This window comes from Melitaea cinxia, chromosome 9, assembly GCF_905220565.1.
Source record: "Melitaea cinxia chromosome 9, ilMelCinx1.1, whole genome shotgun sequence".
Lineage (NCBI taxonomy): Eukaryota > Metazoa > Arthropoda > Insecta > Lepidoptera > Nymphalidae > Melitaea > Melitaea cinxia.
In genome coordinates this window covers 12,395,831-12,417,935 of record NC_059402.1, presented here as the reverse complement: position 1 = coordinate 12,417,935, position 22,105 = coordinate 12,395,831, and the positions used below count along the sequence as shown (strand labels likewise).

Sequence of the window (22,105 nt, the reverse complement as noted above, 5' to 3'; positions counted from 1 at the left end):
GCTTAAACAGATAGTCGATTATGTGTTCATCATCATCATCATGGATGTTTATCCCGCCACCTTTCTCCAGGCTTTCTACATATAAACTATATAATGTATATAACGCCTGACTGAGCGCAGTAGTCAGTGGTCGTCATCCGAGCTACATCTGACGCCCGTTAGCAATAGTTTTCATTCATTAGTTTTGCATATTGGAAAATTACTAAAATCAGAAACATCGACATTGTTTTTATTGTCCGCTTAACTTAAACACGCTAATACGCCAACACGCCAACATGCCAAAACTCCAACACGCCAACACGCCAATACGCCAACACGTCAACACGCCAATACGCCAATGCGCCAACACGCCAACACGCCAATACGCCAACACGCCAATACGCCAATGCGCCAATACGCCAACACGCAAACACGCCAACACGCTAACACGCCAATACGCCAACACGCCAATATGCCAATACGCCAATACGCCAACACGCCAACAGTCCAACACGCCAACATGCCAACACGCCAACATGCCAACACGCCAATACGCCAACACGCCAATACGCCAATACGCCAACACGCAAACACGCCAATACGCCAACACGCCAACACGCCAATACGCCAACACGCCAATATGCCAATACGCCAATACGCCAACTCGCCAACAGTCCAACACGCCAACATGCCAACACGCCAATACGCCAACACGCCAATACGCCAACACGCCAATAAGCCAATACGCCAACACGCCAACACGCCAACACACCAATACGCGAACACGCCAATACGCCAATATGCCAATACGCCAATACGCCAACACGCCAACAGTCCAACACGCCAACATGCCAACATGCCAACACGCCAATACGCCAACACGCCAATACGCCAATACGCCTACACGCCAACACGCCAATACGCCAACACGCCAACACGCCAATACGCCAACACGCCAACACGCCAACACGCCAATACGCCAATACGCCAACACGCCAATAAGCCAACACGCCAACACGCCGATATGCCAGTACGCCAATACGCCAACACACCAATACGCCAATACGCCAATACGCCAACCCGCCAACACGCCAACACGCCAACACGCCAACACGCCAACACGCCAATACGCCAATACGCCAATACGCCAACACGCCAATAAGCCAACACGCCAACACGCCAATACGCCAGTACGCCAATACGCCAACACACCAATACGCCAATACGCCAACCCGCCAACACGCCAACACGCCAACACGCCAACACGCCAATACGCCAATACGCCAACACGCCAACAGTCCAACACGCCAACATGCCAACACGCCAATACGCCAACACGCCAACACGCCAACACGCCAACACGCCAACACGCCAACACGCCAATACGCCAACACGCCAATACGCCAATATGCCAATACGCCAATACGCCAACACGCCAACAGTCCAACACGCCAACATGCCAACATGCCAACACGCCAATACGCCAACACGCCAATACGCCAACACGCCAATATGCCAATACGCCAACACGCCAACAGTCCAATACGCCAACACGCCAATGCGCCAACACGACAGGACGCTAACAAAAATAACAAACCTGTTTAATAACGAACCGTTATTTATGATATTATATCTGTCCAGGTTCGGAAGAAGCCACTTCGCCATCTAAGGACATCGTGGCAGGATAGGAAATTGACTTACCCTTTTTGCGCTTGATAAAGCTCCAAAAAAGTTTAGGGTTTGAAGACAAAGTTGTTTCCAGGCTATTCAAATACAATTTATAGTTTAGATTATGAACCTATGGCCTCGAGGTTACCCTCTTTACTCGGAAACATAATCGGGGGTAATCATGTTATTCAACAAATTATTCGTTGTTATCGGAGTCAGTGCAGGGCCAGTCGTCTAGTTCCAACACAGACCACCCAAGTTAAAATCCCCAAGAACGATTATGTTAAAGGAGCTAAGTTTATCAATTATATGATTTGTATTTAAAATGAAGTGTTCCAAGATATGTTTCCAGACCGGAGGGAGAATATAAACGGTGTAAATGTACAGATAATCAGTTTGACCATTGGTATTTAGCAGTTCAAGTTTTACCCATAAATCCTCACAGTGCGATATACAATTTGTGTGTTAACCTAAATGTATCAATATAATATATGATATGATATTAGAGAGCCAATTCATTGACGAAAGCAATCTATAAAATATTACGCTACAACGATTAATAAAATAAAAATATTCCAAAATCGAAATAATGTATCTCTTTTCGTAGCATAACAGATGAGATAATATAAAAAAAAATATCCTAACTGTTATGCTGTTATGATAAAAATAAGACATGATAAATATTTATAATATTTTTTATACAACTAGGTCGCCAAACAAGAGTACGGCTCACCTGATGGTAAGCGATTACCAGAAGCATTGCAAGCGTGTTGCCGATCCTACCCCGAATCTCCCCCAGGAGCTCTGGTCACCTTACTCACCACAGAAACACAACAATCATTTATTTATACTAACCTATATAACCATTTATCCATTCCGTACTCTCAGTTATGATATTGAAAAATTAAAACGAAAAAGGTCCAATGAAAATAAAAAAAATTACATTTAAGTTGTTACATAGCGAGTAATGAACACTTTGTGACTGTCACAAACAAAAAAAAAACTGTATAATTATTATTTTATTTATTTATTGACAATTGACTTATCTGATATATAAAATTCTCGTGTCGCGGTGTTTGTAGTTAAACTCCTCCGAAACGGCTTGACCGATTCTCATGAAATTTTGTGTGCATATTGGGTAGATCTGAGAATCGAACAACATCTATTTTTCATACCGTTAGCTATGCTTCAAAAATTATTTATAAGACATTTTTTTATTTAAGAAATTGAAAAGTTTGGCTACTAAAAAAAAAAAAAGAAAAATAAACCGAGTTGAAATAAATAAATTTCGCGGCTTAAAATATGAAACTGATTGTACCACGTAGCGAGTAAAGTTTTTGTTTAAATTAATTTACGATACGGGTTAACCGCTCGTTTAATTTTTTAACTTACAACTTTCCCGCACGCTTAATTTTTATGGCTACTGTGTAAATAACGTATAAAAAAATATATTTTTTTAAGCTTTACAGGTGTTATAAAAACTATTTTTATTTACTGGAATTTCTATTTATTGAGGAACAATCATTTTCATTTCATTAAGTTTTATTCCAAATCGTAATCTTATGAAATTGTTAATAAGCTAATATAGTTAAAGTGTCCTTCATTATTCTAGAAATCATCATAATTAGTACGATTTTGTACGCAATAAAGTACCTATTGTACTGTGTGGCTACAGTACTAAAGAATATAGCCACCCCCTCTCTTCCCATGGGTGTCGTAAGAGGCGGCTAAGGGATAACACAGTTCCGCTACCACCTTGGAACTTAAAATGCCGACCGGTGGCAGGATAACCATCCAACTGCTGGCTTTGAAATACACAGGCCGAAGAAGGGTAGCAGCGTCTTCGGTGCGACAAAGCCAGTACTGCGGTCACCAACCCGCCTGCCTAGCGTGGTGACTATGGGCAAAACACATGAGTTCACGTTATTTTTGACGTAAACTTGTGGAGGCCTATGTCCAACAGTGGACTGTATAGGCTGTAATGATGAAAGTACCTATTTAAAGACTAATATAAATTTAAAGTTTATTGGTAGCTGTAAATTTGTTTGTGGCCTTTTATTATACACGCGAATACTCCGTCAAAAGGAAACGTTTAATTTACAAATTCGGAAACTTTGCTTTTTCAAGTTAAGCTTTGTAAAACTTAGGATAAACATATTGTTTTCTAATGTTCACGCAAATTTCACTCGTTATAATGAAACAACCTTTTCGGATTTTATAGCGGTTTATTAAGTTTCTTAAAGACAGTTATTTACGTCTTTCCGTGACCATGGCTGTCAAGTATTCGAATCGTCGGACATTTAATAAAACGCGAAAAGGTTTTTTCATTATAATTAGGATAAATATTTTACCATAAATGTAGGAAGCTAATGTGGAAAACACCTGTCATTTGACTATTCTGTTCTTTTCGACAAAACCATTAGTTTTGTAATAATTTGTGTTGTTGACAAACTGTAACATTTTTTTTTTGGTATTTAATGTAGATTTTGTTAAATTACTTTTAAGTGTTTACATTTTATATGCAACTATTCTACAATTTTTTAATAGATTTTCTAATCGATCGCTTAATCGATTTTATAAATAGAAATATAATAATTAGAAAATCGAATAGAACAGAACGGAATAGAACATAATAAAACAGAATCGAACGGAATAGCACAGTTGTAAAATAATTAAATTTCTAAAATAAAAATAGCCCAAGTTACTCCTTATTACATCACCTATCTGATACCAGTCAAAATCCCATCAAAATCGGTCCAGCCGTTTCAGAAATTAGCCGGAACAAACAGACAGACAAACAAAAATTGAAAATTTTGTTATTTTGGTATATGTAATATTTTATTAAATTGTCAATGTGTCTAATTGTGTATAATCTTTAATCGTCTTTAAATTTGTACTACGAGTATCAACAACAATATGCATATTCTTAGCTTTATCACGTCAATTGAATGACTAGTTCATTGGCGCAGTTAGTATTTAGTAGTAGTAGTTTTAGCAACCCTGCTTTCTGCTCTGGGGTTGTGGGTTCGATTCTTACCCCGAGTCTGGGTGTAATATATATGTATATATTCATTGATATGTATGTTTATCGAAAAAAGAAAAATATGTGGGTATACCAGTCGGTTATTACCTATAACACAACCATTAAGTTGCTTACTTTAGGAACAGACGACCGTGTGCATATTGTGTAGATATTTATTTATGTATGTACCTTACATATACATCCATATGCATTTAGTAATAGTGGTTATTTTAAGTATATAAGTTTTTATTTATTTGTATAGATTTTATTTATTTCGTTTACATTTTTGCTACAAAATTTAACATAGAATTATTTTTTTCAGGGTACAATTTAAATAAGAAAATTGAATATTTTCTCAGGGTCTCAAAGACTGGTTAATCAATTCTTAATCAGACTCTACAACCCCTGGCGGAAAATGAGATGGTTCTATGCATAGAATAAAAAGTATCAGAAGTGATTGCATTCTATCTATTCTATTAAGAAGTTATATTATATAGATAACTTCTTATGTCCTGAAAACCTTTAACAACAATAAAAGTAGTTGCATAGTTCTTTGTAAAAGCACGTTGCACGCACTCGTACATGGTTTAGTAATCTCTCTCTTTAGCATATCACAGTCCACTGCTGGACATAGGCCGACTTAAGTTTTGTAAGAAATTAAAGATTAATTAAATGAATAATAGTAAAATAAAAAATATCCTCGTACTATTTGTAATGTTTTGACGTTTTTATAAAAGATTTGAAATTATAATATTCAACGGATAGTATGTATCTTTTAGAAATAGATACCAGAACCTTCTATACATACCTGCATATAAATAAAATTGAATTCTGTCTATGATTTCAAAATAGCTGTCTTTTATCAAGTGAATTTAGTTATTTACATACTACTAAAATACGAACAAATCTAAAACACAAGCCAATCTTCGGAACGGCTGAACCGATTGTTATGAGACTTCCACTAGAAGATAGAGCATATAGTGGAGCAACATTCATTTTTTACAGGAATTTCCGTGAAATGGGGATTTCCACGGGAAAATCCGTTTTGACCGCGTGCGAGTACCTATGTCCAGATAGATATGAAAGAAACAAACGTTTATATTAAATACGACAATTTTTGCCAGCAATTCTATACATCTATACCAATGCTATAAAGTTAAAAAGTTTTTTGTTTGTTTAAGTTATCATCATCAGGGTCTACTGGTTCGAATTGAAAAATTATTTTTGTGCTCGATAGTTCGATACCGAGGAATCATTTTTCTCAAAATTAACGCGGTTCAAACCACGTGGCAGAGCTAGTATTAAATTTCGTAATAGAAATGTATTTTTATTGTTATAAAAAATATATATTCATTCATTAAATAATACCTCTTCCATTCTCCACAGCTTTATACCGCAGCGGAATTTTATGAAAGTTCATTTCATTTGAAAGGCAATAAATAAATAATAAAGATTCAACAGTAGAAGTTTCATCAAACCTTTATCGTAGCCGTTAAGTGTATTTTACACCGCTATTGATCAAATTGTTATGAAATTGTAGTTTAGAAGATTTCTCATACATATTTAATACTAGTTTTTCACTCGGCATTAACCGCGTCAATTGTCCGCGACAATTCCCTTTTTGCTCAGTAATAAAAAATGAAAAATGCTACTTAGTCATGACGTAACTTTCTCCAGAGGAAATAATTTAAAAAACACACAATTTCAGTAATTAATTACAATTTCCTATACAATTTTCTATTCCTGATCCTATATTCAAAGGATGTTTGGAAGGGATCGCTTTTTTAGAGACAGGACTTTAGACCGCCTTTCTGCATTTCCCTTTGATTTTACTACTTTTTTATCTTTTAAAACTATTACAAATATTGAAAAATAACTTTTTTCTTTATTATTTTAACAGTGCTATTAACTACGAAATGCATATTGTATTTAGCGGAAATAAAACAACGTTGATAGCGTGTAGAGCGGTACTGAAATGAGATTTATTCTTCTTTAAATTAGTTGTCACATACAGATTGTAATTAAAATGTCCCCTCAAATGCTTCAGAATGCTTTTCACTTTAATTCAAGTGTCATCTCTTTGTAAATAAATGAAATGAAACGGTATAAACTTTAAAAATAAGACAATGTGTAAGTATATATCGCTAAATTATAATTTTGAATAAATGGCTTTTAATTACTTTAAAGTAGTAGTTTAACTTTTTTTTAAGGTAACGCAATTGAAAACGACGGTCTGTTTTAGATTTTTAAACTATATTCGTAATACAACTTTATTATAACCGATTTTAAATTTTAACAAGTTGAAGTCATTATAAAAGCTTTTTAAATAGTTACGAAGGAATATCTAAAAGTTCTTTTGAATAAATTGGAAGAATAATTACAGATTTGTTTTTGTAGATATATAATTATGTTGTAACATTGCTCTAAAGCTTAATACCTTCATTTTAACCAAGCTGTCTGTCTCAGTATATCTTTAAAATAAATTAAAAAACTGCACACAGTGTATTCATCAAATAAATTTATTTAATATTATATAAAACACACTTTTTAAAAGTTACAGATGAAATTATAAAAACATAAAGATAACGCGTTCGCTGAATGATTCACAGTGTAGGAGGGTGTTTATTGATGTTATAAACTTATGTGGCTTTATTACGGTAGATAAGAAAACCATAGCGGATTTAATTTAATTAGCTATGTTAATATTTTCTTATTATGTTTACAAACATTGTAGTAATACGAGTAATATTTAACCTTAAACAAATATAGCGAATCGTTTTAATTTCATATCGAAAAAATATTTTTTTACTCACATAGGTTACAAAAGTAATTAGTTATCTGTTTGTTTATTTTTTATGATGATTATATGTGTATGATGTATGATGTACTAGTCACTGATTCGTATATATTTTTGTTTTTGAAATCGTTTTCCATCCATCATCCTTCAATTAGTTTTGCATTTATAATATTAGTAGGCTAAGCCACGTTTGTTCCTGTCGGATTATTTTTTACTCCTATTTCGTTTAATCCTTAAAATTCTAACAGATAGGGATGTCCATTAATACAATTAAAAAGATTTTTAAAAAAATATAACAGTTCAAAATAGAATTAAAATACATAATAAAAAAATATATTTTTTTTTTAAATCGTATATTCATATTAACTAATTAAACTGAAGTGATGATTGATTCTGCACTGATAGAGAAGTCTTTTTTCTTTCGTTGTGTTTGCTCTGTGTGGGAATTTAATCGATCAGCGTTAATAAATCTTTCATCATCATTCATCGCAAATTATTCTTCATTCATATCATTCTTCGCAATTATGCTTCGAGTTTATTTCTTATATTTCGGATTTATTCATAAAAATAAATAAAAGTAATAAAATATAGCCAGTTTCAATTGAAATTTCATTTGAGGAGATATTCTGCGATTACATCATTTAAACGCAAAATTCCTTGAATAAAATCTACACAAAAACTTGTACCTAAGCTCGCAATATTTGGCATCGACGCTTGATTAAAGTTTAATGAGCATCTCAGATCTGACGGACGTAGAATTGTATAATTCAGAAATGGTATTATTTAATGAATGAAGATATAAAACACGCTTTACGCTTATGTATTGGAAATTATTTGGGTCAATTAGAAGATTATCTTAATCACAATAGGTGAAGATTCAAGTCTTGGTTAGTATAATAAATATAAATATACGAGTTGTATGTTACATATACATAGATTATTCGTTCAACACAAACTCTGAGGTTAGTCGACGTAGAAAAGGTAAACTGAAGGGTAAAGACACACATACAGAGACATTATAGAGTATATTTTATCTTTACATACCTATCTCATTTCAAATATATATTGTTTCAATATTTCAACAACTACAAAACTATTTTATTTGATTTTGATGAACTGAACTATTTGAACTTTGAACGATGAGTTATTTGAATTTGTGAACAGAATAAAAAAAGGAGTCTATGTAAGAAACGCTACTAGTGAGCCTGCCCGTCGAAAGGTTGTTTATTTTGACTTTTAGCCAAAGAGCAGCTAATAGTGTATTAACTATTTATTTTTTTCATACTATCATTCGAAACAATTTAAGCAGACAGCGGTACAATAAATATGATCAATGATCATAGTTACTTTAGTCATGTAATGTTTAACGCTGTGGTACCAATACTAGACTATTTTAAATGTCATCAACATGCAGATGGCATTGATGGCACTAAGCAGAAAGTATCAAATTAATAAATTATTTTGTATTATTAAATTATAAAATAGGAGGTATAACCACTGTTATTAAAAATAATATTAGTTACTAAATTTGCACGTAAAAAATGGCACACATGCCAATTCAATTTAATTTTCACTTCCAAGCTGCCAAATGCAACGTTGATATTATGGGTAAGCGGGACTTTCGTTATTAACAAAAGTTAATCAAACACCCCTGTCGGTCCATCTAAATGACTCGACGAAAGAAAATTTGCATATTTAAGGCATAATAATACTTAAGTGAGATTTGAACCACTTGGAAGGTTACTTACTTGGAGGTAGGTACTTTAAATAATTCATTAAATTACATTACATAACAAAAAAAACTGCGTCTATGTCAATCAAGACATGGAATTTATAAGTCATAAAAATGTTTGTTAATGTGTATTGTGTTTTCATTTGTATGAAAACACAATACTATTTGATTCATCTTCCAGGCACAAGTACAATACAATACAATACAAATATACTTTATTGTAAAACCGGAAACAATACATGTAACACAAAAGAAAAAGAAACAAGCAAGGAAAATAATAATAATAATGATAACAAATAATATATTTTAACTTGCTGCTTAAAATAATAATGAAAACAATAAGTATTTTATCTTGCTGAAGCCTGAGTCTGAGGCGGCAATTTACTCATTTATAATCAACCATTCTTCATAAATATGTAAAAACTTTTCAAGTATCGTACTACGTGTTATTAAGTAAAAGTAACAAATGCTATCAAAACAAATATCCCCCAGGGTCACTCATTACAATATGAAAATATACCATTCAGAATAATGATGATATGAAAGATTTCATTTCATTCTATCTCTATGCGATCAAATTAGAAATCCTGAAATCAATAAAAAAAATGTATGTAACCAACGCTGCCTGCTTTATTGCTTTTATTTCAAAAACCAATAGCCGTTATAAAGAGATGTGGAGTTTACGACACCAAAGGAATTGGAATTCTAAAGAAGCTTAAAGAATCCACGCGGGAATTTAAGTTTCTTAAAGACCATGAATATAAGTAAGAGAAAATCATGACAAAATTCCTAACCAGCTATGAACTTAATATGCTGCGAGTATAGTCATTGTAACGAGCAAGTTCAATAACTATAAATTTAAAACTCATCATTCATCGTCCGACAACGTCTCATGACTTGGGCTCTTTCCTCAAATACTACAAGGGTTGCAGCTTAGCACACCACGCTATTCAGCTGCGGGTTGACCGTTTCTTTACCTATCATGAGTAACGATCGCTATCAGCTGTGCTTGATGACAACCGGAATAAACTACTTTACGTAGTATCAAGGCAAGGCGGGGAGACCTACATGTAGTAGTACGTGCATCTAGATCAGAAACAAATACTATCCCGTGGGAATCGAACCTGTACCAATTACAACGGTATTTATTAAGATATAAAATTACAATTAAATTAATAAAAAAAGTATACCACAGATAACACAATCGCATAAGTAACAATTAATTAAATACAACAATATAACGAATGTGGAGGGACAGAAATGCAGTATCTATTTTAAACCAACCAGCCATTGTTTATTTATAATTGCTTGCCAGAGCTTAGCTCTGTAAGTGACGAGTTTAAGTTAATAGGGATCTACTAAGCTTTTTAAATTAATAAATTGTCTTACTCAAAGTATAAAAATCTATTTATTTTGAAATAGAGAATGTTCTCAATCTAAAATGGAATATTTTCCAAATTCAAATTTATTTTAAATTTTTTTTAAGCCTGTGAGGAATAGGTTGTTTAAGAATTTAAATAAATAAGCATTGATATAAAAATGTGCTAGTTCATTTAAATAGATAAGATGTAATAAACAACAGCTTATGGTTTTGTTTTTTGAAGTTTATGAAGCCATTTTTTAATATACTCAATGATAGCATAAATTTGTATCATTAAATGATTAGTTTATTTAATACAGGTTTACTCTTAAAAAATAATCATACGTACTTTGCATGTTCTATATATATTTGTAATAAAAATACAGTTATAAAAATAATGCCTGTAGAGGCGGATATTTTAATTTTTTACTGCACAGTTTAATAAAACTTTACAAACGATTTTTTCAAACAATTTTTTCCAGAGTTACTTCGTTCGACGTCGTAGTTAAACGGTTGTAATTAAGTTACTTATATAACTTTTGAACTTTTACTCGTACGTGCGAGGCGAGAACTAAGAAAAAAATCTATGTGAGCTATATTTAGAAATTTTACATAAACTTTTTAATAGTACATTTAAAAGAAGATTAACTTCGGATTTTTGCAATATTATACATATTTACAATTCACAACTTAATGACTAAATATTTAGGAACAGTTGCGGAATAAATAACATCCTCGTGGAATAGTACCAAGATTGATGGCAGAATTTACCCTTTGCCGATTATCTGGGCAAAAATCTACCAGCCTGCTTGTCACCAGTGGAGGCAAAAAGGCGAGAACTTTAAAAAACATAGCACTGCTACTCCAAGGTCCGGGGTTGTTTGTGTGATTTAGAATTTTTCCAAAGATCATTGGGTGAAGCCTTCTTGCGAAGCTCAAAGCAGCGGATGGCACAGCGATTCTTAGATTCGAGAAGAGGTCGAAAAATTTTATAAACGGGTTTACCTACTCGTTGAGCGCACACGAGCGTGAGACTCGGGTCACCGAAAATCCACGTCCGACCGAACCACGAGATTAGTACAACGGGAAGATACGATTGAGAACCTTAAGGCCGCAGGACGACCTTTTCTAAAACTACCACGCCATTATCGTGGTGTAGGAGGTGTGGTGGTGCTGTTCTATAAGAGAAGTGATAAATCTCTATTGAGGAATTACAGAGATCTCACTTCTGTGTCACGTCTATAAGCTGTTTTTTGACGGTTATTCGTGATCATCTCACCACAAGACTCGTCAAATTCCAAATCACCAGAGCAGGTTTTCAAAATTTGTGAACTACGAGAAAGCTTTTGACTCTGTCGAGACCTGGGCTGTTTTGGATTCTCTGCAGAGATTTTTTTCGACTGACCATATATCGAAATACTGAGATGTATGTACGACGCGAAGACGATGACCATCCACATCTAAGCTAATGCTTGTGTTATAGGTAACATCTGTCTGATACTACTTTTTTTTATAAAAATGGATAGAAATAATACAAATGTAAATATATAAATACAAATATTACACCCAGACTCAAGCGGGAATCAAACTCGCGACCCACAGAACAGAAAGCAGGGCCACTACGAACTGCCCCAACGAGCTAGTCATAGTTTTGTAAAAACCATATCTTGAGTTTCGGTATAAAAGAATCTTTTAAAAGTTTCTTCATCTGATGAAGAAACTTTTACTTCGACCTAATATCTTACAAAAATTGTGTTCTTTCCAAAAAAAAATAAAAAAAAAATGATGTAATCATTATATTTAACGCATCTATAGAGTTTAAGTTCTTTTGAAACTTCTTCATTACAGCCTATACAGTCCACTGCTGGACACAGGCCTCCACAAGTTCGTGCCAAAAATGGCGTAAACTCATGTGTTTTGCCCATAGTCACCACGCTGGGCAGGCGGGTTGGTGACTGCAGTACTGGCTTTATCGCACCGAAGACGCTGCTGCCCGTCTTCGGCCTGTGTATTTCAAAGCCAGCAGTTGGATGGTTATTCCTCCATCGGTCGGTTTCTTAAGTTCAAGGTGGTTTGGAACCTTGTTATCCCTTAGTCGCCTCTTACGACACCCACGGGAAGAGAGGGGGTGGCTAAATTCTTTAGTGCCGTAGCCACACAGCACTTTGAAACTTACATTAACAAAAAATATTGATTTTGTTTTAATAGTATTTTTGATCAATTATTTGTCGTATCCACTGTAATACAACGTCGAATGAATAATGAGATATTATTTACGTATATGCGGTTTGACGTCTTTATTCCCCATTTCTTTCTTATTCGCGCTCAAAACAATGCCAGTGAGTAATTAAAAAGTTATGATACATTTGAACCGTGTCCTATTTTAAAACAACGTAAGCTGGTTACAGCTCGTATGCAAAAATGCTTTTTTAAATTTTAATTTAAGATTTTCTTTTCATACATGGTACTCTAGAATTCTTTTTTACAATAAAGAAACTTGCGAGGTATTTGCCTTGAATTAATTTATAAAATAAAAAATTTAACCAGATGTGGAAAAATATATTTGAAATAAAACTAATTATTTTGAACATACATAGTCCATATATAAATATGTATAAAAAAACGAAAAACATTTGTAAAAAAATTGATCGCACCTACATTATATTGTTATTTTATTCATTCAATTTTTAAGCAATGGAAAAAGAATTATTTTTATCTAAGTTCATACTAAAGGTTTTAAATAAATACACATTCGGTGTATCTTCGTTAACAACTTCGTGTTGTCCTAGATTAGGCCAAAAAAAAACTTTTTCAAATTTAATAATATTCTAGTATTTTACAGAAACTGTTTTATTCGAAAAAATTAACTGACTGACTGACTGAATACAAAATTCTTACAGCTTTATTTCATAACGGAACGATTTTATAAATCAAAATAACAGACATTAACGAACCTTTAATAAACTTGACGCGACTGAATTTGAAATAATATCCTTGAATAACAAACTTATTTATTAAAAAGATAAATTTCAATACGTAACCGCTGACATAAAATTTCCATCAAACCCAAGTTGAAACCCAACTAATTAAATTAATTATTTGGGTTCGAAATTGAAATTAACAGACCATTGAATATCTGAACAGAGTATATAATTGTTATTGCTTTGATTGTTCTAATTATAACGTATACATTTTGTATAACGTTGTATTACTCGCGGTTTTGACTATAATAGCCATTGATATTTGTGACATTGATTTGTATTTGTGCTTAATAGGAGTAAGATTATCATTATTATAAGTATTATATATCAAAATGTTTGGTTTTTTTACTGATAATACTTTATAACTGAGCTGATATTATCCAGTAGATAAATTTTATAAATCAATATATAACGGTCAAATTATACATAGCTCAAATCATTATATGATTTAAACTACTTAAGTAGTAGTAGTATAATATCCGTTGGAATCATACAAAAAATTAGAAGTATTTTTTCCTCGTTGAAATGCTATACATATTCTCTGAAGAAAAAAGTCACCAGCTCCTACCACTGCAAAGATCCAAGTATTTCGTTGACAAATACACAAAGATAAAATTCGGAAAAAAAACTGTCGAATATTTATGCCATTTAGTTATTTTTAGTAAACTAATGCGTATCTACGAGTGTTGGCAGCGGGATATCGTATAGCTTCTAACCATACCCTACTTTACAACCGTATCTGTGGACTGAGAAGTGACCGGCGATCTGACATTAATGAGCTTAAATAAACTTCCAACGTCATACCAATTTTAAATATAAGCATAACAAAGAAAACTCTTAATCCGAGACTACAAATCTTGTCACGATGAATCAGTGGTGAGTAACAAACGGGCTAGAAGTTAAATACTAAGATCATTAAGTAAGTTAAACATGGAAGTAGATAAATTGAGTTGTGTAAGATTCTGCTGAGCCTCGCTAACTTAGATTGCCATCTTTGAAATGTTAACGACTACTATATAAATCATGGTCGTTTTTACCCGACTTCCAAAAAAAGGAGGAAGTTCTCAATTCAATTGTATTTTTTATGTATTCTTCTTATATTATATTACTTCAAAACTTTTGACCGTGTGGACCGATTTCGACAATTTTTTTTAATTAAAAGGGGTGCATGCTATTTGGTCCCATTTAAATTTATTTGAGATCTAACAACTACTTTTCGAGTTATATCTAATAATGCGTTTTTACTTGACTATTTTTTCGTCGACCTACGTTAATTGACTAGCCCGTTGGCGCAGTTTGTAGTGGCCCTGCTTTCTGCTCCGAGGGTTGTGGGTTCGATTCCCACCCCGAGTCTGGGTGTAATATAAATATTTATTTATATATTTATATATGTATTATTTATAAGTATGTTTATCGAAAAAAAAAAATATATGTAGCTATATACCAGTCCAAGCTGTTACCTATAACACAAGCATTAAGTTGCTTACTTTAGGAACAGACGACCGTGTGTGTATTGTATAGATATTTATTTATTTATTTATTTATTTAATTATACAGCATAACTTTTTACTGGGTGTACCGATTTCGATGATTTTTAATTTAATTGAAAGCTGATTTATATCATGTAGTCACATTTAAATTTCATCGAGATCTGATTACAACTTTTTGAGTAATCTTTGATAACGCGTATTTACATGACAGTTTTTCGTCTGCGTTCTATTACTTATCGATGTAATTGAAGTCGGTTTTTTTTCGTTTGCGAGCAAATACACGCATAAATGTAAGTGAGGCCTTAACATTATTTAGGTGTTTAATGAATTATTAATTTTCGCTTTTTCTATTTGTAGTTCTAAACTTAAAACGAAAAAAATAGACTTTATTTATAGTATTTTAATCAAGTTTTCGATTTTGTTAGTATTTTTATGGCATCATCAGAATTATGAAAAAAAAAGAAAACTCTGAAAATTTCCTTTAAGACACAACCCGTTCCCATAACACTCGGAATTCAATTTAAACTTGTACGATTCTGAAACTAAACCATTGTTATTATCGCATTGTTAGGGAAATCGTTTTCGCAGCTTACTTCAAACTATTCTCCACTAATCTATGCTACGTCACTTCTTTGTAAATACATTTCTGACATTTAGAATGTAATTAAGGAGATAGATACTATAGTAATTGACAAGACGTCTGATTCGGTTTTAACATTTTCAGTGTTTGTGGCTATTTTACCCCTCTATACCAATTACAACGTTATATAATTTTTTTAAACTTTTAATGTCATTAGAACACTTTCTACGTGAGAATTTGCTATTGAGAGAATTGCGTGGAATCAAAAGTGTTTAACATTATGTTACTTGTAAAATAGCCTACAGTATTATATATAATAAGCCTTCATAACCCACAGCTACTGAATCCAAAAATGTCAAGTTGCTAGCAGTCGATATTCATTCAATAAATTATAAATATGCAGAAAAATAATATATAACAAGTATGAATGAACACCGCTTATTACGGTTAAGTCGACGTGGTTGATTTTTAACTTGATCATAATTATTTGAAAAAAAAGGATAGTAAATAGTTTTTAGATTATTCGTCAAGAAAGATCGAGTAGTATTTTCTATTTTCATTGTAATTGTACTTTGTATGAAAATTTCAACAATATAAAAATTATTCATTGTGAATATAATATTTTTTTTTTTATTCTAGACAGCTAACATTCCACGATCCAACCAGATCGTGCACATAACTAGTTTTACTTTATTGATCTGATTGGTTCGGTGTTCAGATTAAAATCATTATCCGAGTGGATCGTTGTCAACGCACGCATTGCTCAGGTTGCTACGTCGAAGCTTATTTGTATGTCGTTTCGGCGGATGTTTTTCTTTCTTTTTTTAAGTTTTTCATTGCTGCAGGTTGGTATTTTTTTAAGTAAATTATATCCATTTCTAGGTCAATATATTTTGATGAAATATAAAACATAACAAATTAAGAGTTGACTATTCAATTCTAACAGTAAAATACAAAATGTAGTTAAGAATGAAAAAAGTAGAATGATAAAATTTTCGAAGTTGCAGGTGAAGAAAATTTTATATATGGGTCATCATAAGGTATTTTTGACCCATTTGGTTCAAACAGTAAGTACTGTTACTGATGTGTAATAAGTATATTACTTAGCATTTAGTTGTCACAACATACTAACAGAAGTAATGTAAGACTTATGTGGTCAACGTCTAAGGAATAAACAAAAAACCAATATATGGACTAGCTAGTAGTATCATGACTAAAAGTTATAACATAACAACAATGCTGGTACATGTCAAAGGTAAGTCAAAGGTAATTTTATTAACCTTATTCAGCCAAATGTTATTTTTTGTAGGAGTTTACTCCTTAAAAAACGCTATAAGGTCCATGGTATGAAAAAAGCATGGGGGGTAAAATAGTGTTTGAAAAAACTGACGCTGACACTCAGTGATGCTAACACATGATGACTCTGATGGTTAGTTATACGCTTTTACGATGCTTGATGCTTAATTTACGTGCTACAGAGCTTATAGCTTTTTATGTAGGACTATTTTATCTAACTCTGTTGGCTAAGCGTACGGATAACCTGATGTTAAGCAATCACTGTAGCTTATAGATGCTTGCAACACCAGAAGCATCGCAATCGCGTTGCCAGCCCTACCCCAAACTCTCCCCAGGAATTCTGGCCACATCATTGGCCACTAGAACACAACACTACTGGACTGGATATTTACCGCTGTACTCTACTAATAATACACTAAATATATTAATAATACACTGAACTTGCTTTAATTGTGGTAGATAGACATTGGTAGATTTTAAGGTCAAGGATTAAAGGTTTGATTTATATGCAATTTATAATTTTTATTTACAAGCAAAGACTTGTTTTAAAACGGCTTTAATACAGTCCTTCTTTCCTATCCTTGTCCTCCTGTGTGCTCGTTATCCACATTAATTTCCTTATGATATTGATAATTGTATTATATTTCAACTGAAATAAATAAGTATTATTGCATAACCGATTTCATTCCTCAAAAAAAAAAAAAAAACGTTTTCAACTTAAAAATATTAATGCTGGCTTTAATACCATTACCTAAATATTATAAATGTTAAAAAAAATACACAAAACCTTTTCCGGTTACCACTTCGCATTGTTCTATACAATTATGATGAGTGCTTTCAAATAAGGTTCGCAAACAGAAAAGAATCTCGACTTTATTTTAAATCATATACCTAAATATCTGAAGTGAAGATCTAAGGGAAATTACCACAGCATAATAAATCATTTAAGTGAATTCCGAGCGTATATTGAGAGGGAATTCGGGTAAGCAACAAAAGAATTACTTATCTCAAGCCCTGTGGGTAATGCAGCGTTCAAATTATAAATTTATATCCAAAGATTGCAAAGTTAATAGGTGTGATTTTCTACAGATTACGTATACGAAAGCGATTCACAGCTGAAGGTTATTCAAAGTAATTGAAATCATATTGTTTAATGATATTTACGTTAATTTCACTGATCATAGTGAGATAAGATTTTCGAATTTTTAGAACCTGTCCTCCCGTGACCATGATTGCTGTAAAGTATCCGAAACGTCGGGTATTAAAAAAACTTAATAAACCGCGATAAAATCCGAAAAAGTTGTTTCATTACAATTGGTATCATACAAATACAAATACTATTGTACACTAACAGAGAAAATTAATATTAATATTATTTCTTCTTAAGTATGTATTTACTATATTTTGTAGGCGGCGCCTAAACACCGACGGTCGCGGGTTCGATTCTCCCTCGGAGTGGATATTTATGTTTACACAAATATTTATTTCCGGTCTGGTTGTTAGTCCTTGTGGGTCTCCCGATCGTGTCTCGGAGAGCGCGTTAAGCTGTTGGTCGTGGTTGTTATCATGTACACCTGATAGCGACCGTTAATCATAGTCGTTAATCATATATCCGCCAGTCGGCATTGGAGCAGCGAGGTGGATTAAACTCTGATCCATCTCCTACATAGGGAATGAGGCCTATGTCTAGCAGGATGTTACAGACTAAAGAGTAAGCGTAAATGCAGGGAAACTGAAAATAATTGAAGATAGACGAAGACGAGAAGAAGACGTACATTGAACAATGGTTACCGTTATATTGCAGTTAAAAAGCGATAACTTAGTATACAATATCGTTATGTCTCATAGTCAATTTGATTTTTCTGCGTATAATGGTCGGTGGCAAAGTTTCAAAAATCAATCATAACTGACATGAAGTCAGCGTAGCGAAATGTTTTAATTTAGCTAAAAGCGAGATTTAATTTAATATCACAATCTCTAATTAAACAACGGCCTTATATTATAGAATCAATTTGTAGTAGTAATTTTTCAGATCGTCATTATATTAAATTAACATTCCAAGTTGAACCTTCCAAGATTTAATAGTGATTTTAAAATTCTGATTAAATGAAATACGTCATACATAGACTAAAATAATAACTAGGTCATACTTTCATTCAAAAATGCGGTATAACACTGTAGACATACCTACCCATTAAACCTTTCAACTCGATTGTCACATGTAGTAATTCGACTGACGTGATTACCTTTATCAGAGATGTGGATTCAGAAGGGCTGGTTTTATGTTTGCTTAATGATACTCGGAGGGATTCCTGTGGTTCGATTCCCTTTAGTTTCCATTCTTTATGTTATTTATGCGATTTATTTTTACGCAATCATTCCATTTTTTTTATTAAATATCTTAAATTTTTAACGCGAAGATAAATTTCTTACTTTTTATGAGTTGAATAAATTTTTATATACCTGTTATATATAAAAAGATATATAAAAACATGATATAAAAAGATATAAAATTTAACCTTGAAAACGCGAGTAAGTCATTTATAATCAATATCTGTATAGAAACGCAGTGAAATGAGTGTAATTATAACGCCCAGATCATTGCTATGAATGAAATATTTTAATGTGTATTTAATTGTTATACTATCAGTTATTGTGTATTGAATTGTCACTTTATAAAATTCAAAACATAAAGAAGAAGTTTTGTATAGAATTTAATTACTTTATTGTAAGTAGTGGAGATAGCCATAAGGGATTTTAACGTATTAAAGAATTTGTTTCGATAATTTTTTAGTGTAGGTGGTGGTGATAAAGATTGAACCTCAACCATCGGATGTTAAATGTCCATTTGTAACGGATATTTGAGCAAATATTTGTTTTAAATGTAGGTGTTTGTCGTTGTACGTCTCTCTACCGCAATCCGAGGGTGACTGATTACTACACCCTAGACTGATCGATTGTTTTACCTAATAATGATAATTACGCTTGATAAGGGACTTATTCCTCAATTCATAGTGGAATAATATTTCGAAATAAGACATTCTTCATACATAATAATATATAGTTATGTATATAGCAGTAGTATATAAATAGTTTTATTGTTGAACTTTAATATTAACATTTACATTTTTATAAAACGGTGTCGTAATCATTAGCTCCCACCTCACAAGCGTCGAATAGTAAATCTGTCAAAATCCACTAAACATTAAAAGAAACATATATTCATTAAGAAAAACAAAATAAAACAATAAAGAAGTACTATAAGAGCAATGTTAGTTAAGAGCAAGTTAAAAAATAATTATGTTCTTAAGCCGTGTTGTTTTCCTATGGCGAGTAAGCCAGAACTCCTGGGCCCTCCCCAGTAGTTACTGTTTATCTCCTAGGAGACCGTACGCTCGCTTGTCACTCTAGCAATATACAAAAAAACAGTATTATTAACAACGACAGCGACAATTAACAAGGCGTTAAACATGAAATACAGTTCTAATGTGTCATAATTCTGTATCGCATCTCTCGAAATTAAGCGAGTGCTATAAATTCAACGATCACTTGAAAGTTAGTAGAAGTTCTTTAATTAACTATTTCGCCGTTCCGCTGTTCCATTGCAATGTTAATTTGCTTGGGTCAGCAGTTTTACGACCGGCTATCTTACGAGTGCGCTCTCCCGGGACGAAGTCGAAAATCAGAGGAAACTAGATGTGACTTAATATTAACGAATGTATTCCATATTCACATAAATTATAAATATTTTTATTGTTGAAATAAAAACATTTATTTCACCACGAGGCTATACATATTTAACGAACATCAAAAGAACTCTGAACTTAAAAAAATCACAGAGTATAAAACTCGGTATGTAGATAGTTTCGATTCAGGATTAATATTGAGACTACTTTTTACTCTGAAATTCTTAAGGGATTTTCTCGTCCTCGTCGCTACACGAATGATATTATATTATAAGCTAGCTGTGCCCTCGAATTCGTCCGCGTGAAATTTAACAAAAAAGATATTATTCGTTACAGAGTAATAAAGTATATACATTTCGAAAATAAAAGTAGTTAAGTTACCCTCTATTTATTACATCAGTTATCTGTCAGTAAAAGTCCCTTCAAAATCGGTCAAGCCGTTTCAGAGATTAACCGGAACAAACAGAGACAGACAGACAAAAATTGTAAAAAAAATATATTTTGGTATATGTACCGTGTATACATCCATAATTTAGTAAAAAGCGGTTATTTTAATATTACAAACAGACACTCCAATTTATTTTATTTATTTTTATAGATATATGTTGTTGTTGTTGTTGTTCACGGGCTCTTTTCCGCAACTCGACGTCTTGGTGCGCCTTTTTTGCGTGATCGGCTGGTGGGCACTATTCGTGCCAGCCAAGCTCCTTGAGGAAGCCTAGCAGACCCTTCACGTTGCCGACGACTTCCTGGAGCAACCTCGGTGTCCCAAGGTGTAGTGCCCTGTACCGACCCGCCACATCACCGCATTCCAGCAGGATATGTGAGGCCGTTTCCTCTGCCTCCAAGCACGCTCTGCACAGGGGGCTGTCTGTAACACCTAGATTGTGTAAGTAATAATAATAATAATAATAATAAATGTTTATTTCATCAATAACCAACACATTACAATAATAACACAAAGGTTGACTTCTTCTTTTGAGTGCAATAAGCTCCCGTGCCAGAAGGAGTCACTCTTCCTTAACACACTCATACTTAATAGAAAGTTATAAGACGAAGCAAACTAAGCTTTACAACTAATACAAATAAATAAAAGAGAAAAGAAAGAAAATTGTTAGTAATAACCTGTGTGTGTGTGTGTGTGTGTGGTGTGTGTGTGTGTGTGGGTGGGTGTGTGTGTGTGTGTGTGTGTGTGTGTGTGTGTTTGTGTGTGTGTTTTTTTTTTTTTTTTTTTGTATAAAGACTAAGTATTTAGATATCCAAATCTATTTACAAAATATGCTCAAATAAAACTTCTGTATCTTCATAACTTAGAGTTTTAAGCCACGCAGTTACTTTTTGCTTACATTCGCGCAGATTTAAAGGGTATATTTGTAGAATATTGTTACATTTATTATACAAGTGGGATGCAAGATATTGAATTTGGGATTGAGCAAATCTTGTGTGTGTCTGGATTTTCCTAACAACACTAGTGTTTGTTCGCTTATTTATATTATTAGGGTTGAAGTCTGATT

At 33.0% G+C, this 22,105-nt stretch overlaps 1 long non-coding RNA gene across 1 annotated transcript; it reads right to left on the bottom strand.

The window, feature by feature from the left end:
• Positions 1-2,346: 2,346 nt before the first annotated feature.
• LOC123656742 lies at positions 2,347-17,236 on the bottom strand. Its single transcript, XR_006743587.1, has 2 exons — positions 17,150-17,236; positions 2,347-2,380 (listed from the first exon to the last, which is right to left on the bottom strand). It is a non-coding gene; the product is annotated as an uncharacterized LOC123656742 (long non-coding RNA).
• Between the last annotated feature and the right edge of the window lie 4,869 nt (positions 17,237-22,105).